Consider the following 27,028-nt stretch of genomic DNA (forward strand, 5'->3'; position numbering starts at 1 on the left):
CAGAGGTGATATTAAACACCACAATGTGGTCTCCTTAAAGCAGGTATGATAAGTACTGATGGGTAGTTGGGGAGTAAGTGCTACTTAAACTTTGTCAGTGTTGGCCTCTCACTTACATAACAATCCTCATCACTCCTGATGTAGCTGCAGCTCTTCCATATGAATATAATTTTCTGTGTTTATCACTTATAAAACCTTCATGAGTTCCTTACTCTAGAAAAAGGTCATAAACATTCATCAATACAATTATTCAGCTATTGAAAAGTAAGAGGGAGATGTGCACTAACATGGAAACTGTCCATGATGGACACAGTTTTAGCTGAACAAAACCAAATTGCAGAAGAGTATGTATATTAGGACTGTTTTAGTTGCACATGGCAGAAAACTATGGGGAAGCTGGTCCATGACAGTGGAGCCATGGATGCTGCCAACTCTGTTATTACATTCTTACTCTTCCTTGACTAGAGAAGAACAGAGCTCTGGTTGAAAAATCCCAGGAAAGGATTCTGATTGGTTTGACTGTGGCCATGTGTTTAGCCCTTGGAGCAATCACTGTGGCCAAGGAGGGAAGGTGATATGACAATTTCTGAAGCCAGAAGAGCAAGGTCTAGAGCCAGAAGGAGGTAAGGGATAGATACGGTTTTTGAAAGACAACAACCATAATTGGGCCCAATTTTTGTTAAAATATACATTCCAAAAATCCAAGGGAATATATGCCAGGCTGTTAAAAAGTGGTTGGTTGTCTTTGAGGGTAGATTTTTCACCTCTTCTGGAATGTTTGAATTTTATTTTATAACCAGCTTTTCTTACTTTTATAAGCTAAGAATATTTTTAAAACTTTCATTAAAAGTTTAAGTAAAAAAAGTCCTAAAGCAGTAAGCTCTTGTTTGTACAGTCGATAAAGTATCTCATTAATCAAACCCAGGAGCAATCATTCTGAAGCTGTTGCCAATTTGGTACATATTTTTATCATTTAAAATAACTTGTTTTCTTTCATTATTCTCCTCCAAGCAAATTAGTTACCTTTCACTTAATTGTGTAGCTAAGGCTTTTGTTTGGAAAAGAATTCTGTTTCTCAGAGCTGATCCAAAGCCTGTTTCAAGAAATGGATGAATTTTTGGCAACGTAAGTTATGAAGCCTGTACTGTCTGTAAGAGTTGCTTGGTGGTAGAACGTTTAGTAATCTGAGCCACTTTTGTAGGTGGTAGGATATATACCTAATGCTTGGAAGGAAAACCAGCACCCTCTCCTGTTCTCTGGGTCCATGCCCTCTTCTACCTTTATCTAGCATTGGTCCCTGGCTGATTAATGGGCCCATCAATCCTATCTTTGCAGAACAACTGTGATTCTACTCTTCAAATTTACACTAACAATTCTCCTATTATTAAAAACTGGCTCATATTTATGGAGTACTTAGAGTGTTTGTTCAGACATTTATCTCAGTGACTTTTCAAATATGTAGCCTTAAGCAGGTATTTTGCAGACTTTTGAGATCCTTGGTCAAGTTGGGTAAACAAGACCATTTTGGTCCCAAGAAACATTACCGGTGGCTGGTTACCCTGTCTCTCACAAGAACCCAACCTTTGGGCAAACGTTTTTCTCCTGCTCAGAGAGGCTCCAGGCTGTAAAGATAATAGATGAATGCAGACATTCTCAGCAGCACTGGAACGTCAGGAAGTTGGCTGTTAGTTAAAAGCCCTAGTATAAGAAATTCTTATTTGGAACCCTAGGATGAACAATCCCTATAAATGAAGCTCCAGACCTTTTTTTCTCTTTGCTTTATTTGTTCCTCAGAAGTTCCAATAAAACTTTATTTACAAAAACAAGCAGCCAGGGGGAAGGCATAGCTCAGTGGTAGAGTGCATGCACGAAGTCCTGGGTTCAATCCCCAGTACCCCCATTAAAATAAATAAATAAACCTAATTACCCACCCCCCCAAAAAAGTAAAAAAAAAAAAAAAAAAAAAGCAGCCAGCCCATGGGTTGTAGTTTGCTGATTTCTTTTTCAAAAATACCATATTAAGATATGATTTACCTTGATTACTGAGATTCTGGTGCCTCCTTAAATTTTTCACCCAAAGCTAGAGTCTCACCTGCTTTACCCTAGTCCTGCCCATTTAGCAAGGAGTTCACATATTCGTTTAAAACTCCTAACAATGTTACAACTATTAAATGCTGAATTTTTGCAACTAAGGAGGAAAAGAGAAAAAAGGTTGGGTTTTTTTATGTTATTGATATTTCAAACAACTTTCATGTTTTAACACCCTCCTCCCAATTTTATTATTTTTCACTTGTAATGAATGCCATTATTAGCTTGCTTAAAATTTTTTGTTGAGTCTTTTGAGCATCTGTATGGATGGAAATGCAGACAGGATTCAAGGTAACAACTCTTCATGGGTTTTTGGAATAGCTTAACTCTCCATAATGCCTTTAGCTTTTTAGAAGGAAAACATGGTGGTATTTGAATATAACTCCTGTACTAGCAAAAAGCACAAGTCTAAGGAACCAGGGTTTGGGTGAAGCCGAAAAAATATGTAAGCCTGTAGCATTCTGAGGTTTTAAAAACCTGCATCTATTAGTTATTTCTCTTCGCGGGGGTCTCTGAGGGGCCTTTTCCACCTTGAAGTTGTTTTTGAAAAATGGGCATGGTAAAAAGTTCTTTTAATGTTATAGTTTTAGCATAATTTAAAATATGCTAATGAACTACCTTTAAATATCCAAGTGAGGGAATGCTGTAGGAAGAGGAGGCCTAAGGGATGGGCAGTAACTCATGGAAAATACCATACAGAAACAGACACAGCCCAGAATCAGGCCTCAGCATGGCAATCTGCCATATCGTTCCAGAAGCAGAGTGAGAAATCCCCAATGACTGTAACAATATCTACTTATGAGGTTTCCCAGGGTTTGTTTTCTTTGGGGAATTTAATCACTGGGCCAGATTTGGCCACTGGATTCTAGTGGACTAGAGTGAAGGGCTTAGTCTAGGCACAAGGAAGCTGGTTTTCCAATTCAGGCAGTACTTGTGGCTGCAAGGAGGAGAAACTCACTCAGGCTACCTGAGACAGAAAAAAAAAAGAAAGGTATGTATCTACTGGAAGGATACAGGGACCTCTCATGGAACCCAAGGACAGTAAGGGTGGCCAGACTTCATAAGTAGCCAGAATCACAGAAATGGAAAGTTACTGGAAACCAAAGAACTAAATAAATTGATGTAATTTCAACATTTAATTAACATTTTTTGCAAGCCCCTTAAAGACTTGCATGCTTTGAGATAGCAGATTTACAGAAAACTATTAGTGGGCACTTAATGTTTAATGAGAAATCCCTACAAAGCATAACTTCATGTTTTTTTTCATATTTACAAACATTTCATTCCATTTGAAAACCATTATAGGTTTGACTTTGTTTTCATCTCACAGTAATTCTTGAATATGCTTGATGATTATGACGAGTTATAGCCACAAGTGAATAAATTAAATTAGTCAAATAATTTTACAAGTAAAGTTTAAAAAAGATTTCAAAAATTTCCACAGAAGAAAAGACATATATTTTGATGGTGCTGGGTTTTGATATGTTTGCTATGATGATTAGGGCTATGAAGCTCTTAAAACATTTTTGGCAAAGGAAATTGCCAAATAGATTGGCATGTCAATCAATCAGTCAATCCAGTTTTCCTTTTGCTTCAGGCTCTGATATGGCAAAGGGTAGAGCTGACAGAACTGGCTGATGGGGTGGGTATGGAATTAGCAAAAAGGAGAAATCAGAGCTGCTCTTAGATTTGGACCTGAGCAACTGGTTAAATGGTGGGGTTATTAACCTGATGGGCAACCTTGGGAGAGAAGAGACTTGGTACATAAAAATCCAGAGTTTTGTTTAGGACAAATCAAGTTTGAAATGCTCGTTAAATATCCACATTGGGGATATCAAATAAACAGCTGGCTAGACAAGTCTTTTAGGCCTTTAGGAATTTCAGTTTCTGTCTGTATGGCTCTCTATTCTCTTTACAGACCAGCTTCCTTCGTAAAGGTCTTAGAGCTCACTTCTCCGTGACATCATGGTTTTGGGTGCCATAGTTCTGATTTGGGCCACCATGGTCTATCAGCTCACCATTCAGTACCAACTGGCTGATTCATTCTTGTGGTACAGTTTCAAATACTGTGGAGATAGCCTGTGATGGCCCACCCAGAGGCAGGTATATACTAAAGATCTGATCTTCTCTGGTTGGGTTCACATAGCTTGCAGGCTGCTGCTCCAGACTGAGCACAGGATAGGGCAGGAAAGTTGGATGTGGCAAGCAAAAGTGATGACATTTCCTTGGAAAGCCTTTTCTGAACCACAGGGGGAAAAGTTGGCTGTCATTTCATGCTCCTACAGTTCCCAGAGCTTCGTCCCTTCGTAAGTGTATTATAATGGCCTGTTTTCTTTATTACACTTGAGGGCAGAGACTCTGAACCCGCAGGAAATAGCACAGATACTCACTAAGCATCTGTTGGATGAATGAATGAATGACAACGTGAGAAAAAAATATCTGCCCAAAGTGCTCCTTCTAACTTGCTGGAAGGGACTGCCATGATGGAGAAAGATGTGAAAAACCAATAAAGCAAAACAAAATAAAACAAAAACCAACAAAAAGCCTGGAACCACATAACAGATTTTACAAAACATAGCATATATTATAATTTTCTGTGCTTAGGGGTAAGATCCCTTAATGGCTACTTGTAAGCATTTTGAACATTGTATACGTACACACACACACACACACACACACACAGAAACATAAAGTTAGAGAATATTGGCTTTGGAAGGAATCTTAAGAACCTATAGTTCAGCTTTTTGACTTTTTAGATAAGAAAACTAAGTCTCAGGTGGGTAAAGATGACTTACTTAAGATACCTAAAATACCTAAATGCGAGTCCTTGTTCTCCTATATAAAGTTGCTTTCTATTTAAGGTGATTATTCTTAACTTTTTCAATGACCCAACGTGAGAGAAATCTCTCACATATATATATAACAACTCTCTTCAGCTGAGGTTGTCAAAGATGTATGTGGGAAACTAAATGTAACAGGTGTAGCTTGCTTTTGTCCCTGGAGCATCCAGGTCAACAGAATGTGTACTGATTTCTTGGTAACTGAGAGAAAGAAGAAGATGAGGGCAAAGAGGCCTCAGGGGCCATGAGTCTGTGAAAAAAAACCTTAAATACCAGAGATGTAAAAGGAAAGCTTAAGGAACAGGGCATTTGGGCTGAAACAGGAAGGCATCTTCCTCTTCACAGTCCACTTCCTTCATTTAATATTTGAATTCTCACCAGGGGAGGAAAGAAAGGAGTCATCCCTGTTCTTGGATGATTCCATACCTCTGCTCACCCAGACATTCAGATATCTCATGGCTGGATTTGCTTCATTTTCCTGAGCTTCCCCAAAGACTCATCAGGACAGGAAGGAAATCACTGCTCTAGTCCTGCAAATTAACTACTCAGTGAAAGAGACCATATCTGGAGATTCCCAAGAGGTTTGGAGTCCTCCTCCCTAATAGAAAATGGTAGCAGTTGTGGCTTCTGACTTAGATGGGAGCTTTTTCCAACTCAAAACCTATCCAACTCCTCAAGCATGTCATCTTGAGATGCATTTGTTGTGAATGAACAGACACCACCTTTGTACCACAAATAGGACGATGCACACACATTGCAGGGTAGAGAAGCCACTCAATGAATGATGGCGATGATGATGGATTTTTTTTTCTTGCTCCCTTCTTCATCTTTCATTCTCTTTTTTCCCTGGAGAAACAAGAAAGTAAAAATCTTAAGAAATCCCTTCACCCTCCCAGAGAAGATTAAGCCAATGGGAGGGTGCCGGGATAAGGGAACCTCAACTCCAACTCTAAAGCTTAACTCGATAGTTGCATCCCCTCCACCTAGCGTCATCCCTGCCCCCTGTCACCGAAGCCACCTGACTAGTCCCAGGAATGCCAGGCAGCTTTTGGAGGGGGTTACCCGGGAAGGGGCGTCGGGGACAGGAGATGGAGATCAGGTGCTCGAGACGGGAGGCCTCCTGGGAGGAGGCGCTTCCAAGACCCCCGCCGCTAGCACCCCGCGGGGGTCGGGCGCTCTCTGCTGCCCCCCCGCGGAGGCGCCCGCATCCCAGCCCCGGCACCCCCAGCGGCTCCTTGGGAATGCTGGGAATGTGAGTCAGGGCCGCAGCGAGCTAGAGCGAGCGCGCGGAGCGGCCGGGCGGGGGGCCCGGCGGAGCGCAGTTCTGGCAGCGCTAGCGCGAGCGCGCGTCTCGGGACTGCGGCGGGTGCCGCCCCCTCGGCCGTCGGCCCCGCCCGGCCCGGCGCCCGGCCTCGGGCCTCGGAGCGGCACCCTCTCTCCTTTACTCCCTCCCTCCCTTCCTGCCCAGCTCCTCCTCCTCCTGCTCCTGCTCGCTCAGGCTCCGGCTCCGGCGCCGGCTCCGGCTCCTCCCGGCAGCCCGGGGCCAAGGCGACGTGAGATTGTAAAAATCCATGTGGGACGGCCCCGGGGTGAGCATCAGAAAGGTGAGACATCGACGCCGGAGCCGGGGCCCCTGGGTGCCCGGCTCCTTCGGGGTTCCCGTGCCTGGGCATCCCTTGTGTCGGGTCCCCCTCACTCGTGGGGAGCTGCAATGCGTTATCTGGGGGAGCCAAGGGGTGAACCATCCGCCTCCACCGGGGCTTTCTGGGAGGGGGGAAGGATGGGGCGGCCTAAGGACAGATTTGTCTTGATGTAGAAACCCCTAGATTGGAACAAGTGCACGGCTTTCTCCGGCGCGCGGGCGCCGCTAGCTCGCCCCGGCGGCCCGGGCCACCTCCCGCAGTCCCTCTCCGGCAGCCTCCCTCACTGCCATCTCCTTTCTTCTTTTCAGCTCCCCCTCTTTCGCTTGGCTTTCCCCCTCTTGCCTTGAAGGGTGGGGTGTTCGCAGAGGCAGGGGGCTCGGGGAATCCCCAAGCAGAACAAAGTATAGAGATGTGGAGCCCTAGCCCAGGGGGTGGGGTACTTGGCTGCCTCGGCGTGTTCCGAGGGGAGCGTGTTAAAATAAAGAAATCCGTGTCAGGGAAAATGAAGCCGGATTTATTGGGGAGGGGTAAGGGCTCGTGGTGTATGAAAACGAATACGATGTGAAATTAAACTGGATGACATTCCTTCCCTCCCCTTCTCATCTCCGAATTATACAAGAAAAGGGATACTTAGAGGGTTGTATTTATTCATTTTGATTTATTTTATTTTATTTTATTTTTATTACTGTACGAGCCTTTGAAAGATCATCTTAGGACAGTGAAGATTAAGGGCTGCTTTGGTGCGGGATAATAGAACAGCGCTCGTAAACTCTCTGATCTGCCCTGCCTTATTTATTTTGTACTTAAGGGTCTCTGTTCTCTTTGCCTGAGAGGGAGGGTCCGCTCTGTTACGAGCAGATCGATTTTAGGCGGCTACCTGCCTTTGCTGGATGAAAGGCAATTTACTCCCAGAGCGGTGAATTGTCAGTTCCCTCTGTGATTGACAGCCACACCTGCCACTTATGTGGGCAGAACGGGGACCGCTGGAACCTCAAGAGCCAATCAATGCTCGGGAGAGGAGGGCAGTTCCCACTTGTCAGGGTTAGTTTCCTGGTTGGCTTTTTAAATCAGTGGTTTTACTTAACCATTGGTTTCCACCAGGTATGAGGCTCCAGCTGTGAGAGACAAACAAGCGGGACGAAAACTCTTCGAAAATGGGCTTAGAAGCAAGTATGCTTGATCTGTATTTGTTAACCCCCTCCCCCTCGATTTTTTTAGTTGTAGTAGTTGGGGATGCTCAGGCCATTGGCTTAAAACATGAAATGGATGTGTAAAAAATGAAATGGGAGGAGGTGCTGGGGATTAGAATTTTCCACCTATTTCGAGAATTGCAGATTCCTCTGTAAGAGATATCATTTACTGTTGCGCTATCTGGAAAAGGGTGTGGCACTTTGTCTCCTATGGTCACTCTTGTCCTTGTAAAGTCACGTTGTTTCTCTGTATACAGTATTTGGCTCTTGGCTCTATCTGGTGGATTTATAAGATATTTTTGAAGCAGGCAAGCATGCTTTATTTGGATTACCACGAACAGAAGGGATTCTTTTAGTTTTTTACAGTATAACACAAGTTCTGGAAGTGAAGGCTGACTTCTTCACTTCCAGTTTGGATGTCAGTTTGGAGGTGGCAGTGGGGTCAAGCCAGACCCTTTCTGGAAGGTAGAAGAGTTTGCCTTTAAGGTGAGTTTGCCTCTAAGGTGAGCCATCTTGTCGGTCTGCTTCTGTGCTTTAATGAAAGCCTCGCACAGTTTTGGGGTGGGGGTGGGGGCGGTATGTGGATGGTGATGGAAACATGACTTTCATAAGCAAGACTTTCAAGGGTGGAAGGATTGTGGGTGGAAGGACCATATCCTTCTCAATTCTCTATTAGTGAAAAGCTTACTTTTCAACACTCTTCTCCCTGAATTCAGTGGAAAAATTACTGGTTGATTCAGAGAGCCTGTCATCTTATAGAAGATGTATTGGATGTGAATATAAAGCTGTGCATTCAGCTTTTCGTGAACAGATTGTGAACCAGAGTACACTGATTAGGATGGTCCTCATGTAGGAACCAGATTTGTCAAGGTAGTATTGTTACTTTTACTATTATCATTATCATTATTATTGTTATTGCATATGCTAACACTTTGGGGAGTATTTTACATGTATTTTTTTTTAATCCTGCATTTCCCCTATGAGGTAGATAGGACTATTATTATCCTTGAATTTTAGATGAGGAAACTAAAAGGAATTAAATATCTTGCCACAGTTTAGTGTGAAAGCGAGAACATGAGCCCAGGTTTCTCTGAACCAGAGCCTATGTCCTTGGACATGGCCTTGAATTTAAATTTTGGTTGTGCACTCTGCATGTGTCCAGTCTGCAATGTGGGCTCTTCCAGATTACATAGGGCCTATTCTGTTGAGTCCACTGCAGTGTTGAGGATCTTTGAATATCCTATTTGCCTTGCCACTTTGAAGGCAGTTGCCCCTACCAACAGGCAAATTAAGTAACTTTGTATATTATGTATTTCCATTATGTCAGCTTTGGCCCAAAGGAAATTTGATTCCAAACTTAATGATGACTTAAAGGAAGGTAAAACAAAATAAAATACACACTCTTATATTTTTCTTGATATCTTAAATTTCCAATCGGAATTTTGGATAGGTCTTAGTTGAATGCATTCTCTTATCATTCAGTTGACCTTTTTTCCCCCTAAAGGATAGGAATTTTATTTTCTCTTTCACTAACAGAGGGATTCTTTTCCATTAGTGATTAAATATAATTATATTTAAAATCACTCTGTTGAAATAATATGCCCCTCTTATTTTATTACGTTACAAAAGCTACAGATGTAAGTCTGTCAGTATCTTCTTCTCACTGATGAAACTCAGAGGTCATGGTTTGCCAAAACAAGTATCCTGAAAAGGAGTTTAGATGAATGGGGTTGGAGTCCACAAGTTCACCTCAACAGATAGTCTTTGATTTTGGTGAGGTTGACTTTGTACCATCAACATTTTAGTTGTTTTACTAGGATTTCCTTTAATCCCTTTTATCGGCTTGAAAGTTAACATTTTGACTGTCACATGGGAGACCTACCTGTCAGCTGACAGTTTAGTTTCAGCAGTGTTTATATTATTCCTTGATACTTTATTGTGATTTTCCTTATTTTAGAAAGATAGTAGAACAAAAGGAAAATAGAAAAGCACTGATATTAATGATAATGCCAGTCTCATAAGTTTAAAAGAGTTGATCTAAAGATAGAGATCATTAGGTGTACCAATGACAGATGTACTTCAGCCAGTTATTTCTTACAAGAAGAAAAGGAACAAAATGAATGATTATGTAAGAAATGCTGAATTATATCAAATGGTAAAAGATAAACTAGTCAACTTTTGCTGCATAACAAAACTCCTGAACTTACAGCAACAGGTATTTATTCTCACCCTCATGAGTCTGTAGGTTGCCTGTTGGCTTATCCAGGTTGGGCTCCCGGTGGTGGCTCTGCTGTAGGCTGTAGGTTGGATTCTGGTCTGCTCTATATGTGTTCTAGGGCCCACCCTAAAGGGATAGCAGATACCTGGGGCATGATCTTCTCATGGCAGGTCACTATATTCAAGAGCCAAGCCAAACTGCACAAGCAAATGTCATTTCCATTAACAACATTTTTGGATATTGCAAGTCACATGGTGAAGCCTAGCATCCATGGGTAAAGTAGACTCTGCCTGTAGGAGGGGAGGGAATATTTGATGAACTCCCATAGGGTGTAAAAAGTATAGTGTTTTTATAGAATTTTATAATTTTTTCTTCTCATTCTTGGGGAATGTAGTCTTCATCCCCTTACTCCTACCCCTAGCTTTATGACATATACACCTAGGTTTTACTTTTGCATTTCAGGAATATACCATGTTTGATTCTAGAGGACTGACTGTAAAAGCAAGTATGAGCATATACATTTATTACTTGAGTTATCAAGGCACTAATTTTTAGAACCTACTGTATTCAAGGGAGTATGCTTGATGGAGCACAGGGGTTTTTGTCTGATGTAAGTTCTGCTACCATAGAATTTATTAGGAGAAGGAGTCAGGAAAGAGTTCTTGGATGAAGAGGCATTTTCCTGGACCTTGAAGCAGGGACAGTGTTAGAGATACAGATAGAGCAGTGGATATAACAAAAATGTGAGGAGCATATCTGGATATAATGAGTTATTTCATTTGACCAGAGGGTAGGATGAATGGGTAATAATAACAATAATAGTTATAATAGTAGCAATAATTATAGCTTAACTTTTATTGAGCAGTTAACTATGTGCTCAGTACTGTGCTTAGTACTTTACATGAAATATATAATTTAATATTGGAGTAGACATTGCTGATTGCCTATCCAATATTCATGCTCTCCTTTCTGAGAGAACTTCGATTTTGTTTGAGATGGGAATATGCTCATCTCATTTTCCCAAACTCCTTTACATGAGTGGTCATGAGTCTCAGGTCTTATAGAGATGTAAGTGGATGCTGTTGGATAGGGACTTTCCTGAAAGCTTAATGAGCAAGACGCACTTGGCTGGTGTACCCCAACAGCATTTGATCTCTTTCTGCTTCTTGTTGCTGGGAAAGTGGGTGCAATGCCTTGAGGGGCAGCAGCCAACTACAACAACAAAGATAAGATCACCTACTGTGTGTCTGTCCCTCTACCAGTAACACACAGTCTCGATACTGTATAAATTGTATAGACTTATTTCTCCTAATTCATTAATTTTCAAGTTGTTTTAGCTCTTCTAGTTTCTTTGATTTAAACATTTAAATATTGGAGCAACCTTGTCTGTATGTACAAAAAAATTATTTAGTTAAGTGTATCTTTGAGTAACCTTTTTTTTTTAAAACAGGAGTCAAATGTGGGGTATATTTTCTAGAGCTCATAATAAATATATCAATATATGGTAAATAATAAGTCTTTCTTTAAACGTGAATGAAGTTAGGAATAAATAGGAAATTCCTGGTTAAATCTTAAATTCTTTTTACTTACTCCGAAATTCTATAGACATTGTTCCACTGGCATCTAATGTTCATTGTTATGCTGAAAAAGATACCCCCTCCCCCATTAAAAAAGAAAAGATAAGATCACCTATGAAAATTAGCCAAGCTGGAACCTGGAAGGCTCTTGGTCTCAATGACATTGTTGAGCTATAGTACCAGCCTAGATTGCTTTCCCCTATTCTTCTTTTTTCATAAAACAAATAACTTCCTTACTAATAAGCAACTCTTTGTTACCTGTAGTCAAATATAATCCTCATTGATACATACCTTCTTAAGAGCCTCTCAAAGTAATTGCCATCATATCTATTTCATAGGTGAGAACATCAAAAATCAGATTAAGGCATTTGCACAAGATCTAGGATTCATTACTACGTCATTTTAACTTTCAGGGCCATCATCACGCCTTTGGCTGGGTACATAAGTACCACAGCAGAGATAACAAGTAGGTTGGACAAGTAGGTTGGGGTAAAATTGAGGCAGCAATTGGATTCCAGGTTGAAAAGTTTGAGTTTTATTTCACAGCCTAGTGAGTACAGTTAGCCCTCGATAGACGCGGTTTCTGCATCTGTGGAGGGTCGACTGTAAGGAACTTGAGCATCCTTGGATTTTGGTATCCAGAGGCGTTTCTGGAGCTAATCCCCTGCAGATAGTAAGAGACAACTGTAAAAGGTGATTTTAAAAAGACAGAGACTGGAGGTTGGAAAATCACTGAGGCTTAAGTACATGATACCCAAACCTTTAGTGTGAATTAAGGTAGAGGAAAAGCTGAGCATAAAGCACAACTGGGGACATGAAGAGAGAATGGAATTGAGTGAACACAAATCATAGTTGGCTGTTAACCTGTAATCTGAGAACAAAACGAAAGCCTCCTGAAGGTTAGTATTAGCTTCTGCTAATGACTTCACATTTTGCCAGGAAATAGGGAATGAGTAATGTAGAGAATTGCTAACGGGATGTGAATCATTATTTAGTGCAGTAGGGTGGGGATGGCTACTTACTGTCCATACCATTTATTGAACCTTGATGACCTTGTATGACATGATTTTGGTCTGGATCTGGCTCCATTGTGCCATTTAAAGGAAGCAGAGATGAAAGGTGAGGCCAGAGAGTGATGCAGCAGTACAACAAATTCTGTCAATGGACATATTTTCACAACTGTGAAACATTCTGAAGGTTTCTTAGGGGTGGGGTGGGATCCCTTTAACTTCCCAGGCCTCCTTTTTTCTTCCTCTCTCTCTCTGCTTTTTTAATTTGTAAAACAAATGATTTGGATTAGTGGTTTTCAAATGTTTTTCAGCTGTAGAAACTTCTGTTTCCTGAATAAAAGCTTATCTGGACCCTTCGTATATTTATAGAAAAAAGCAGAGTTGCTGTGAAAATTCAGGATCCAGGTTTATGTAGTCTGGGACTTCCTTATGTTGAGGCTACTGCTCTAAAATGATCCCTACACATTCTCCCAGGTCTAGGATTATGTGAATCTTAGAGCTGTCCAGATGTTTTACTGGAGCATCCTCTGTAACAAATCCCTTTGTTATTCCACAGCTTGTTGTGGCTTAGGGTCATCTAGGGTGGAGATGGTTAATGTTCGTCATAGCTACTTTTTCTCCAGGTGTACCTTGGACTTGACTTGTGTTAATTCTATACTAGAGCATTTAATTTCCAGTGTGAGACCATCCAGTGCTCTCTTCTGCTGTGGTGATCATGGAAGCATGTGTTGAGAAGGAGCCTCTATCTACCATGGTTCCATTAAATAAGCAAAGCTTCCAGTTAACTGGTCCTGGACATATAATGTGATTGGGAAATCAACCTTTGTTGTTTTAAGCCATTGAGATTTTGTGATTGTTTATGCAGCACTTTTGTTTTTAGCTTATGTTTACTGATAGGTCATCTTTTAGCACATCTGCTAAACTTTATTTAACTGACTTTTTAAGTGTCTTCTGGATGAACCTGAGGCCTGGCCAACTTGTCCTTATTTTGTGCTTAGGAAAGCATCAGGCAGCATCTACAGCAGCTGTCTGTGTAGGTCTCTGTACTCATAGGTTCTATGAATTGGAATACTTACGCTTAATTACACTTGCTGTCTTGTTGAAGTTCAAAGATATATTGTGCAGTGTACCTTACTTTAAAAAAAAGCTTTTAATTTAATGTCCTTTTGTTTTTTAAGGTAATAGAACCTCAGTGGCTTGGAGGAAAATAATGATTATCAGTTACTATAATAATGGCTATTATAAAGACTCATTAATTGATTTGTGAAATACTTATTGAGCATCTGCTATATGATAGGCACTGGGGGTATAGGGATGAGCCATAGATAGTTCCTCACTTCGAGCTTACACTCTAGTTGGGGGTTGTGGATAGGTTTGCTCTGTTCTTTGAAGGATACCACTTACTGAGCATTTACTATGTACTAGGTCCATTATATTCCTCATTTCATACTACCTATAAAGGTAGATATATTATCCCCACTTTATAGATGAGGAAACTGAGGCTCAAAGGATTTGATAAGTTCTGTGAAGGCAAGAGCTTTTGCCTTTTGCTGTATCTCCAGTGCCTAGAAGAGTCTTTGACACATAGCAGATGCTAAATAAATATTTGTTGAATTAATAAATGAACGGAGGAAATTTGCTCAAACTTAATGCCGTGGCAGAGCCAGAATTTGAATTCACATCTGCCTCACTCTCTCTCTTTTAAATTATCACTGGGTATAGTAGGAGCAGTGGGTTTACACACAATTACAGCAGAAGCAGCAACTAAGCCCCACTAGTGTCAATGACAAAGGCACCAGGAAGAGCCAGGTTGTCTTTCTTGTACAGCTAGGGCCAAGTCCTCTGCATGATTTGTTACTCATTCCGTCTTAGCTAGGGAAACTCAGGGCCACTACCTCACTGGCTTGATTGCTGATATAATTGGTTACCCCATCTCTTGGTACAGTTCAGCTTCTGCTCTAGCCAGATTTCCTTAGCACTTGGCTGGCCCTGTTTCCCAGGGCTGTGCCTCAAGTTCTGCCTTTAACGTTTTGCACATTTCTGCTCCACTTTCATTTTCCAGATTTATTGCTTTGAAGTTCCAGGAAATCTCTAGTTGCTGGCACCTAGTGGGCACTGAACAAAATTAAAAAGAGAGCTGCGCGAGAGAGTGAGCGAGCGAGAGACAGAGAGAGAGAGAGAGAGAGAGAGAAGGATAGAAAGGCAGCCAACATTTTCAGGAAGGAACTAAGTGATTACTTTTTCCTGGAAGTCAATAGTGAGATTGCAGCCCCAGGAGATGAGAAGTGTGGGCCCGGTAGAAAGGCATCTCTGGGAAACACTTACAGATGGAAGGCCAGTGGCAATGTTCATCGATGTCTTGTACGAATAACTTTACTTTGCTGTAGTTTGTTCTTCGGAGTCTACATTTCGCTCACTTAATTCTCTCGCATGGGTGCAGTGTGTGCATGCAAGCGTATGTGTATGTGTATATGTGGGACGTCTAATAACGTTCCTTCTTTCTTCCTGCCTTACAGCTTTATACCCTTAAAAGTAGTTGTCATTCTACGATTTCAGAATATGAATGAATTGCAGGCAGCAAAGTGCATTCCCTGCAAGTGTATTAAGAATGAACTATTAATTCAAGGCAACTTCTTAGTGGCTCAGAAAACGAGAGCTTGAATGGGAATTGAGCAATGTGTTCTTTAGGAATACTCTCAGATCCTTATGCAAACTGTGAGAGGCTTTCCCCTAAAACAGTACAGCTAATTATAGCAAGAAAGAACAGGGTTTTATATAAGAAGTTAAACCTAGTTGTGCACTGTAGTCACTAGTTCTTATGTAGCAAATTTCTCTAAAACAAGTGGATGTGGTCAGGGTAGGAGGTTCATCCTCTGTGGGCTCAAGGTGATTGAAGGTAGGGACCCAAGGTGACTTGGGGTCTAGGAGCTACTCTGAAGGTGGAAAACTCCACTCTGAAGGTGAAAGGTTGAGCTCTACAAGATGTGAGTTTGGTCTGATCCCTAGTTATTTTCCTAGTGAAACTGGTAGGCACCAAACTCTTACCAAGATGATTTTCTTGTGCCTGGTTTAAGGCAGGTTAGCCATGCTGCCTTCCTGCCTGCTGGCTCCAAGCTAATGCATCCCCAGAGGAGCAAGATTTGGTTCAAAGAGCAGGATCCTAGTGGAGCAGTGTTGTTGATCCTTTTTCACGTATGGCTCTCAGGAGATGGCTTTTGGTGTGTTTTCTTTCCTTCCGGTGATGTGTGTTTTTCGTTCCTTCTGGGTAATGTTCCCTTCTACCCTCCTCCCCTTTTCCCCCATTTTGACTCTCTAGCCATCTTGTTTCTGAAACCTCTCCATGGGGGGAAGCAGGAGGTTGGGTAGTGACTGGGATGATAGCTTGGCATTCTTAGGAGCTCCTTGAAAATAAGTTCTGTTTGATGCTGGGTGGATACAAAGGCACCTGAGTTTCAGTGACTGCTGTTCCTCAGGCTTGGAGGCATGGAGCAGTTAGCAAGGGTACATAAGGGCAATTCTTTACCTTTTTTGTTAAGTCTGAGAAAGAACCATCTTTTGTGTATAGGCTTTGAATACACTGACAGGCCACCTTAAATTCAGCAACATGAATAGTTGCTTAGAATAACTTAAGAGCATAGTCTTTTGGATATAGAGATGTGAGCACTGACCTGCCAGTCAAGAGACCTAAATTCCATTTCTGGAATTTGCTTTGCTACTGGCTTTTCTTATTTGGGGATCTCTGTTTCTTGATATATATCAGAATCATCTGGCCCTTTTCCAGATCTAAAATATATTTTTTCTAAAATATATTTTATATCTTTTATATATTTTTCTAAAATATATTTCCAGATCTAAGATACATTGTTAGCGGGAAGGATGTAGCTCAGTGGTAGAGAGTGTGCTTAGCATGCATGAGGTCCTGGGTTCAATCCCCAGTACCTTCATTAAAAAAAATTGATAAATAGACCTAATTACCTCTCCCCCCCAAAAAAAGAATATCTAAAAAAATAAATTAAATGATATATTTTTACAACAGATTTTTTTTCATGCACATCAACTAAGTAATTGTCATTTTATTAGCTATTTTATCCTGGAAAACAACAATGACCAGTGTGCTTTCATGATGGACTTTATTAAAAGAAGAGTTAAGCTGTTATACTATATATTCACCGTATGCGTGTGTCCTAGCTTTATGCCAGCTCTCTGTTGGGCACAGGGGAGGCAGCTATAAACAGAGTAGGTGATTTAAGGGGGCTCGGGGATTTTAGCTTCTAGTGGGGCTCCAGATAAGTAAGAAGGCTATTATAATGGGAACTCCTATGGGGAAATACCCAGGCTGTCCTCCTCTAGGAGGATGGACAAGATTCATGGATGAAGGATGAAGAAGGGCTTCTTTTTTTTTTTTTTTAATTTTATTGACATGTGGTTGATTTACAATGTTAGTTTCAAGTGTACAGCAAAACAATTCAGTTATACGTATACATACATATATTTTCATATTCTTTTCCATTATAGCTTATTACAAGAAATTGAATATAGTTCCCTGTGATATACAGTAGGTCCTTGTTCTTTATCTGTTTTATATATAGCAATCTGTATCTGTTAATCCCAAACGAAGGAGGGCTTCTTGAAGAAGGTAACTCCTAAGGTGAGGTGGAATACTAAGTGGAGTTAGCTGGGGTGGGCTTGATTTTGATGGTATGAACAACAGAGGGAGTCCAGGTCCAAGGGTTAGCAAGAGGATGGCAGTCTTAGGGTTTAGGGAGATGACAGTAGACTTGTGGAGCTGAAGATTAGCTTGGCTGGGGTGGGGGATGGTAAGAGAGGCCACGGCAAGTGACAGGCATGAAGACCCTGTGATCCACTAAGAAGATGAAGTTCAAGCTTAACCATTAAAGGGTTTCAATAGGGACTGACAAATGGAGATGCTGAATTCTCTGTATTTTCCTTTCATTCCACTTTCATGGCAATAACTACCTCCTTTGGTGTTTGTGGGAGTATGGGGTTTGAAATTGGAGTAAGGGAGTGGCAGGATGACCTGAGAAAGAAGAGAAAGATTATGAATATGGTCTTGGGAATCCTAGCAGTGCTCAATCTGATTTCATTCAGCAAACACACTTCATGCAAACTTTATAACTTTAAAAGACCATTTTTCAGGTGAAGATGCCCCTGATGAAAGATCTGTAGTGGGGCTCTGTGCTGCTTGTTGGTTTTGAGCACTTCTTTGAATTGAATGTCAAGTTCTTTTCAGTGAGTTTTGAGCAGAGCACAGAAAGCATGGGTCTTGTTTTAAAATCTCTGCAAATGTTTGCAGTTAATGGATGCAATTAAACTGACTTTGTTATATCAATAGAAGGAAATAGTTGAGGTAATTCATAGTGTACAACTTCTGAAAGTGGTGTGAGAAAGTTCATGGATAGAAATGGTTTAATTATTCTGTGAAATGTACAGTGTAATTGAGAATTATGTACTGAAACTGTATTCAATGCCCCATGCATGCCAACTGCCAATGACCTTACTTTTGCATGATTTATACCACTTTCGTTGGTCACGTTGATAAGCTCCCTTTCACACATTAATTTTGACTTCTGTGCTTCAGCTTGTGAACCAGCATTTTGAACTACTATGTCATGGCCTTACCTGCTAACAAACAGTTTTATTTCAGTAGCGTCAACATTTTGTATAGTAGTTTGTGCAATCATTTGAACATATCTTTAATCTTGTCATTATTTTATAAAAAGTAAATGGAAAATGGAAAAATGTAGGCACTAATAAAGGGAGAAATATGAGCTTCATAAACATAGTGTAATTGAGGCAAAGATGGAAACCATTAAACATACCCAATATGGATGGTGTTTACTTACATACATTGGACTTAAGTTGGCCAACTATATAAAGTTGTGAGGGATAAGGACAAAGTTAAAGGCTATGGACATATGAAATTTTGGGGAAAAAAAAGCTTTGGGGATTATGATAAAAGGCAAGACGTAATTTGGGATTTTATCATTTATTTGTTTTGGGAAACAGAGCTTCCCTTTTAAACATGACAGTGTAGTGAACTTTCATTTGTTCAGCTTTAAAAAATATATTAAGAAAGGCATTTTCTCCAAAAGTAGGAGATAGAAATTGGATTTCTCACCAGTCTTATTTAGGAGAGTCTACCAGAGTCATTAACCTATTCCCTGCGTTTGCTAGATGATATAGGTGATCATTGTACTTAACAAAATTCTCTGTGAATTTTGGCAACTCAGTAAAAGAAACCGAAGAAAATAAAATGGTACTTAGCAAAGGATATACCTCAATGGATTTTCATGATTCCATGGTTTCATTTGGTGCACCGTGGAACAGAAAAAGACTAAATGCATCTTAGTCCTCATCATGTGCTTCAGGGATGCTAAGATGGTACATTTGGAGCCAAAGAGAAAGAAGGATAAGAATGAAGATTTGTGTACAATTAAGCTCACAGCCTTCTAACTCCCCAGGACAGCAGGGTATGATAGTGATCTGTCTGCCTTGGAGGATCTAACTGATATTTGGGAGCTTGTTTAACTTCCTTTGTGGGCTGTCCACGTCTAAGCACAGGAGTGAGTTCGATGCAAAATTCCAGTTCCTTCTCATTGTGGTTAACTGTTGAATGTTAAATTTTGGGAGGTGTTAATCAAGTCAGTGATGGGAAAGAAAGCTCTTGGATTTCTAATCTCTTCCTGAAACTGAGAGACATGGTTTATCTTCTATCAAAAAGGCAGATAACTACCAAGAAACTCATATTAAGTACATGTGTCAGGTACTGTGCTAAGAATGTTCAAGAATTATCTCACTTAATCTTGACAATAACTCCATGATCCAAGTATTATTTCTCATAATGAGGAAATTAACATTTAGAAAAGAAACTTGCCTGGGTGTCTTAGTTTAGCTTCTCCCAAAAGTAGACCCTGAGATAAGTGTTCTAGTGGACGTAATTGTTTGGGACATACAGGGAACACCAGTAGGTGAACAAGGATATGAGACAGGGAGAAGGCAGTCAATAGATGGGACAGTATTCAGTAAGTTACTACAGTGGCAGCTGGAGTTTAATCTGACCAGGAAACTCTGAAGATAGTGTAAAAACACTTGCCTCCAAATGATCTCATGTGAGGGGTGAGGAAGCAGGGGTGTGTAACCACCAGTTCCTGTCAGTTGTTTTTCTTTTTATTTAAAAGAAAATTATTTTTTATTATTTTTAGTTTTTATTGTGGTGAAATGTACACAACATTTATCATTTAAACTACTTTTAAGTGTTCAGTTCTGTGGTATCATGTACATTCACAATGTTGTGCCGTCATTACCTCTATCCATCTCCAAAATTTTTGTATCATCCCAAAGTAAAATTCTGTACCATTAAACAGTGACTCCCCACTCCCTCTTGCCCCCAGCCCTTGGCAACCACTGTTTTCTATCTCTATGCACTGATTATTCTATGTAACTTATATAAGTGGAATCAGACATTATTTATCCTTTTGCGTCTGGCTTACATCTCTTAGCATAATGGTTTCAAGATTCATCCATGACATAGCATGCATCAGAGTTTCCTTCCTTTTTAAGGATGAACAATATTCCATTGTATTTATATACCACATTTTGTTTATCTATTCATTCATTGTCGACATTTGGTTTGTTTTACATTTTCACTATTGTAAATAATGCACATATGAACATTGGTGTATAAATCTTTCTGTCAGTTGTTTTTGAGGGTGGTTAATTCCCTGGCACTTCTATCCCACCCCCTGCAAAAGCAGAGTGGTTTTCCCAAGTTCAAAAGAAGTCTTCAGCAGAGACGCTGATATTGGCAGTGTGAAGTCCTTCAGGGGACTCAAAAATGTTCAAGTCAGAGGGACATTAGTAGAGCACTTAACAGCATTTGCTCACAAGGTCTTTACCTAAGTAAGTGGAGAAGCTAGGATTTCAATCTTGGACTCTTGACTGAAAGCCCATGCTTTTAACTGCTCTACCCTGAGTACTATTAAAAGTGTAACAGTACTGAGCTTTGAAGATGAATGAGATTGGTTATTGCCTTTGAGGACCTATCAGGGTTGTATCATCTGTTTTGCAAAAGGCTCAAGGTAAGACAGTGGCATCACGTGGCACAATCTGGATCTCACAGAGCCGTTGTAAGATGGAGTCACAGATAGCAGTCGTATGGGTTTCCTTTCTCCTGATATCCTGTGCTGAGGCATGCTTGGGCCAGGCATGACTAGACTCTTCAATAGGCTGTGCTCCAGGACAGGGACTCACAATGTGCTGATCAGTGGAGCCATGAGTTCCAGCCCCCACACACTGATGCTTCCTGGCCTTCACTTGAGGCTTTTTTTGCAACTATATTACCTCAGCAGCATTTATCCTCCTCATTTGAGCCTTTCTGATGATTGTCTTCATCTTGATGTCCAAGCATTAGGAGCAGCTACTTGTTAGGAAAGAAATTAGGGTACAGGAATGATAAAGAGAATACAATGGAGGCAGTTATAATGGTTCATTATGAGTATCTGTGTCTGAAAAGACATCATTTACAAGTGACTTGGATTTATCTAGAGACCTCACATGAGATATTTTGTCCCTGAAAGGATGACATCACCTAGATTGGTATTGTGGCAAAAGGAAGAAAGAAATGAGAGATCAATCAGTGAAAAAATTCTGCCCTATTTTTTAACCTGAATGTTAAATATTTTGTTTTAGGTCTGCATTTGTGGGAACTGGGTGTATTAGTCAGATTTTGCTGGGGTATGCTGAGAGAACAACCCCAAATCTCAGTGGCTTATTTCCCTCTCATGGGTTGTGTATGGTTCTATTCCACGTTGTCTTATTTCTGGGACTCAGGCTGAGGGAGTGGTCCCTTTCTTGGATGAGCTATTCTCATGGTAAGGAGAAAAAACAATGGTTTACTCACAAGATGTCATTTACAGCTTCTGTTTGGATATGGCATGTGTCACTTCAGCTCACATTGCATTCTGCAAAACAAGTCGTGGCCAAGCCTTATGTCAGTGGGGCAGGAAGGATTCTCCTATGAGAGGGAGACTGTAGGGATGAGCTGACTAGAGAGGGACAGTGAATATTTTGAACAAATGATGCAATTTACTGCACTGGCTAAAATTCTACTCTTATGTGTAAATTGCTTAACAGCCTTTTCAACTATCTAACCTTTTTAGATCCATTGTAACATGCTTAATATTGTTTTCCTTTTTTTTTTTTTTTACTCATAAGGAAGAAACATTGTACTTAAGTCTAGTTTTCTTCCTTGGATCCATGTAAAACCACCTATGTAGCTATTATTATTATTCCTAATAATTCAATCAATTGTACTGTCTTTCAAGAACTAATCTTAGAGATTGAAGGGAACATTGAAGCTCAGAATTTGAATGCCTTTTATAATCATATGTGAAATTAATAGAAAACAAAGGACTAATTATTACCAACATTATGATCATCCTTTAAGAAAACATAATGTGTCTGTGGTTAATATTGATGATGACGAGGGCTGTTGTACTGAATCTTTACTAAGCCTGAGGCACTTTTTTGAGCAGTTACACTTTCTCTGATTTAGTCACAACTCATCTTACTTTTGTAAAGTACCTATTCTTACTCCTGAGTCCATTGGTACTTACTGAGGTACTTAGGCTCAGAGAGGTTTGTTAACTGACTCAAGGTTAAATGGATAATAAATGTGAGTTTCAGGACTGAAACCCAGTATATGTTTAATCACTTAACCAAAGTTTCTAAAAGTTGGACGAGATACCTTTTAAAGAAAATAATTTCTTGTAGAACCCCAAGGTTCACTTAAATTATTGCTATTGTAATACTTTTAACTGTATAAACATAAAGCTGCTGAGGTTTTATTTTAAGCTCCTACACCTTTCTAAAACTTAAATCAATTTAGAAATTAAGTATACTTCATATTACTAACTCAAATTAACAACATTGATTTAACCGCATTAACTAAATTGCTACTTGTAACTGGAATATGATGCCAACTATTCTGGGTGGGTTCTTTGGCAGTCAACTGGTCTATCCTGCTGTGTGCTGGGTGATGACTCAATTTTCCCACCATGTTCACAATATTCAACTTGTGTGAAACTTTGCTTCCAGCTGAGGAACTTGACCTCTCTAACTTCTCACCCAGTGAGAAAACATTATTTAGATTCCCAGGTCCATCTTTTTCCTTTGACACATGATGATTCCTTAGGGTATAGCTTATTGCTCAAACTCACTGAGCATGGCTGCCATGATGATCCAGAATATCCTTACATTATTTGTTTCCAGATTTTTGAAATAAAAACAACCTTAATTTCTCACAAGATTTGTAAATTCTTTAATATACACATCTATGGATCTGCCCCCTTCTCCTCAGTTTTTGCCCAGGTTAAAAAACCTGATTTTCTTTCTCTGGTACTATTCTTTATTTCATGGAACTCTCTCCATCTGAGACCACAACCTATTACTACCAGAAAGATTCTCATCTATTTCCAGTATTCACAATATCTAGCAGGTTGGCACAATAATTAGAGTTACTCATATAAACCTGAATAAAGGGGCTATTGCTCCCTTTTGAAATGGAGGAATTTGCGTCCCTGGAAGGTCAGAAACATTACAGATTTGTTCTTGAAATATTTATTGAATAGATTTAAACTGTGTCCCATAATTTCCCTTTTATGTATTTTTGGGGAGTGGTAATTAGTATGTATGTATGTATGTATGTATGTATGTATGTATGTATGTATGTATTTTAATAGAGGTACTGGGGATTGAACCCAGGACCTTGTGCATGCTAAGCATGCACTCTACCACTGAGCTATCCCCTCCCCCTCCTTTTAATATATTTTTGTTAGATAAGCTTACCCTTATTCATGAACTAAGAGATTTAACTAAGTTACTTGATGACTTAAAGTGATTATTGACTCTTATTCACTATTATTGCAGTTTTTAGAGTGGTTACAGTTTGCTAGTCAGTATTTTTGCTAAAGGCTCATGTGACTCTTCTATGGTGATCAGTCATGTTTTTGAAAGACTCCAGAGTTAGGATATAACATTTATTTTTTCTCTTCTTTCCAGAATACATAAATGAATGCTTGTCTCATTTGCACATTTAAGTCATTCCCCATCCCTTGACACCAATTGTGGTTGTTTTGTTTTTTCCCCTCTTTGGAATAGTGTACAATCTTTACTAAAAATTTTCCTTCTGTATATGATCATGTGTATATTCTTTTCTAGTAAAAGGCTATTTAGACATGCTCCTTACATGTTGCTTTTAAATGTAGAAAAGTGTGTGTGACTGGACATTTAGGGGCAAAGAGGTAGAGTTGTTATTTTTCTACCTTTCTATAATTTTCTCTCTGAAAATTCTGTTTATTGACAGATTGAGGATTTTTTTAGTGTAAGACCCAATAATTCCTAATTTTTTTTGCTAAGTACACTCTAGCTAGAGCTTTGCTGATCGACATTTTACATTTGCAGATTGAAGGAAATGCACAGATGTTTATAAAATATACTTCAAAACCTTATTTATCTCTTCAGTGTATCCAGCTTAATTTGTTACACTTGTGAAACTTAATGAGGCGGTGAATTATGTTGTAATCACCATATTGTATTAACCGTAATTGTTCTTTAAAATTTGATTTAGCATCTCAAATTATTTTTTACTTTTACTGTTTATTGTTTGGGGTTTTGCTATATTTTAAACTTGTGAATTTAGCTGTGGTCTGTTCCCTTAACAGAAGTTTGTAGGTGTTCCAGATTTTAAACTTAATCCCTGAGAATAAATTGATAGAGTTTGAAATTAAAACAACAGAAATGACTGTACATTTAACTAGGACTTGGGTATACAGAGTCCTTACCTTGTAGTACAGAATGTAGTCAGCCTCTTCACTTAAACACCTTACCACAAAATATAGCCAAGGCAGCTGAACATGTAATCATGCTAAATCTGCACATAGAAAACAATAATTATAAAATGAGTTTGAGGGAACTAAAAGAAAAAATAGTGATATGTGGATGAGTGTGTTTGAGTTGCAGAGAGCTTCTTGGAGAAAGATGGGAAAGCACTTTTCAAAATCTCTGCTATGTCAAGATGGACATTTTTTCCCCTGATTCATATCATTGTGGCATTTAAAGAGGAAATGGCTTACTATTGGGACTTTCAATACCTACAGATGTATGCTATTATAGCCTGTAGACAATGGGAAAATGTCTATTTTTCTTTCCAGTTTTAAAAAATGGCTGATGTCTTGAGCATTTTTGAATAGTGGGCTGAGTTTGATTCAGGAGTGCCTGACAAGGCAAACTTAGTGGACTGAGAGAATTCTAAGACAACATTCAGGCTCAAAAGCACTGTACCCTGTTCTGGTAGACTTGGGCTTAACAAAGTTAGCTTTTATTGAGCATTAGCTGTGTGTGGGGCATTGTATTAAGTACTTTTCTTCTATCAGCTTATTTAACCTTTCCCAAATTACTGTGAAAAGTACCGCTTTATACTTATTTTACAGATGAGTAAACTGAGGATCAGAGAAGTGAAGTAATTTGCTTATGGCTACCCATTAAGGAATTAAGAGACATGACTCCAGCCAGGTCTGATTTTGAGGTCCCGTCTTTTCTTTTTTAAAACACCATGTCTCACCTCTCTGGCTACAATTACAAAATTATTGCATTAAATGCCTTGGAAGTAATTTTAATCATACGATGAAAATGTCATAATATTAAACATGTTTTTTCAAATATTCAAAACCCATTTTACGAATCTCCTGTGTACACTGAGACCTCGGCAGGAAGGGCTCACTCTGGCCCTCATCTGACTGCACCTTCCCCGTGGGGGAGGAGTCTGTGGAGCCAAGTGGAGGTTCCCAACTAGAGCCTGTGCCAGGCATTTCAGAGTCCACTCTGGGTACCCAAGATCTGGGACCTCCCTACCTAAATGACCCTGAGTTTTCTTCTAAGATCTGCTTGGGCTTTTTTTTTTGCCAGATCTGTCCTCCTGAGGATAACCTATGCTACCACTGTACCCGCCATTAGGCCTAGAGTTGCTGAGGGGCACCTATTTGTGAAAGTATAGCCCAGGTGTCAGCAAACTACTGCCTGTGGGCCAAATCCACCTAACATCTGTGTTTAGAATTAAAGTTTCATTGGAACACACTCATACTTATTTGGTTACAAATTTTCTATGGCTGCCTTTGTGCTGAAATGGCAGAGTGAATAGTTGTGACAGAGACCAAATGGCACATAAAGCCTAAAATATTTACTACCTGGTCTTTTTTAGAAAAAGATGGCTGGCCTCTGGTGTACAGAGCTAGCTTAGTGTGCAGGCTGCAGAGTTCACATGTATGAGATGCCTGAGGTGTGGTTGAGCCAGGAGTGGGGAGAGAAGGATGTTGGCTGGAGGAGGGCCTGTCTCTTACCACCATGTTTTGGCCAGAGGTCTGAAGAGTCCAGGAATTCTAAGTTCAAAATTCAAACTGCACCTACATCTTTATATTTGTTAAGGTAAGAAGATAGAATGTATTTTATTTACCAGTTTTTTACCTCAATTTATAACTGTAAAATATATAGACATATGGTACTTGGTCCTCTCTATTCTTGACCTGGACTCCACAAATATTAGAACAAATGTGAAACCCTGGAGTATAGTGTAAGGGTTTAAAGTAGGAGGGAAGAGAAACTCCGAGTAATTACACAAATTAATATTGAATTATAATGTGTGGAAGTCCCTTTATGTCATATATGGTTTATTTAAAAACCTTGCTCCATGTTTCTTTTGTCCAAATTAAACCAAAAATGCTGGAACCCACCTGACAGCTTAGCTGGAAATTCTAAGTCTTTCCATTAGGGCTCCTCCCATCTCTCTCCACTTCTCCCTGTCTCCTCCGCACCCCACCACTACCCCAGAATTACACTGCTCTAAAATCAGGGGAATATGGAAATAAATCCCATACCCAAGCCCAGAAATGTGTTCTATCCAACAATTGTGCCACATGATTGTATCTTTGTTCCACAAGTTTGCTGTTGAGGCTGGTATTCCTCAGATGAAAGATGCTGTGGGTCTCTCTCTGGTCCCCACTATATGGTCCTGCCAGGAAAGGCCAATCCTGTCTCCCAGTGGCCAAGCTCAGCCACTGGTATGCCATGTGTGGTGTAGCAGATGCCGTCGGTGCCACCCCTCCCATCTCCTCAGCACTTGTGGCCTGTATGGGAACATAAGGGCTTTCTCTTGGCCTCCATGTAGCACAGACTGGAAGTGCCAGGGGAGTGGCCTTCTGCCAGTGATGCATGGGTACCTTGCCCTTAAAGAGGTGTATCTGTGAGGCAGGTTTTACACTGTCTCTCACAGCTCCTTCAGCAGGACTGAGTTGCCTTGAAAATGTATCTACATTGACTTCCTTCACTTCCTTGCCTTAGTGCTAAACTCTCCCTTTAGTACTTCCTGGGATTACCTTCTAAATGAACCA

At 40.1% G+C, this 27,028-nt stretch overlaps 1 protein-coding gene across 3 annotated transcripts in view; it reads left to right on the forward strand.

The window, feature by feature from the left end:
- The first annotated feature begins 6,394 nt into the window (after positions 1-6,394).
- The window catches only part of ERC2 (ELKS/RAB6-interacting/CAST family member 2), an 875,964-nt gene continuing 855,330 nt past the window's right edge, over positions 6,395-27,028 (forward strand). For all 3 annotated transcript variants that reach the window (XR_012499973.1, XR_012499974.1, XM_074344641.1), the window contains exon 1: positions 6,395-6,532. The gene's annotated coding sequence lies outside the window, so the exon portion shown is untranslated. The remainder of the gene's footprint in view (positions 6,533-27,028) is intronic.

The sequence above is a fragment of the Camelus bactrianus genome, chromosome 17 (assembly GCF_048773025.1).
Source record: "Camelus bactrianus isolate YW-2024 breed Bactrian camel chromosome 17, ASM4877302v1, whole genome shotgun sequence".
NCBI lineage: Eukaryota > Metazoa > Chordata > Mammalia > Artiodactyla > Camelidae > Camelus > Camelus bactrianus.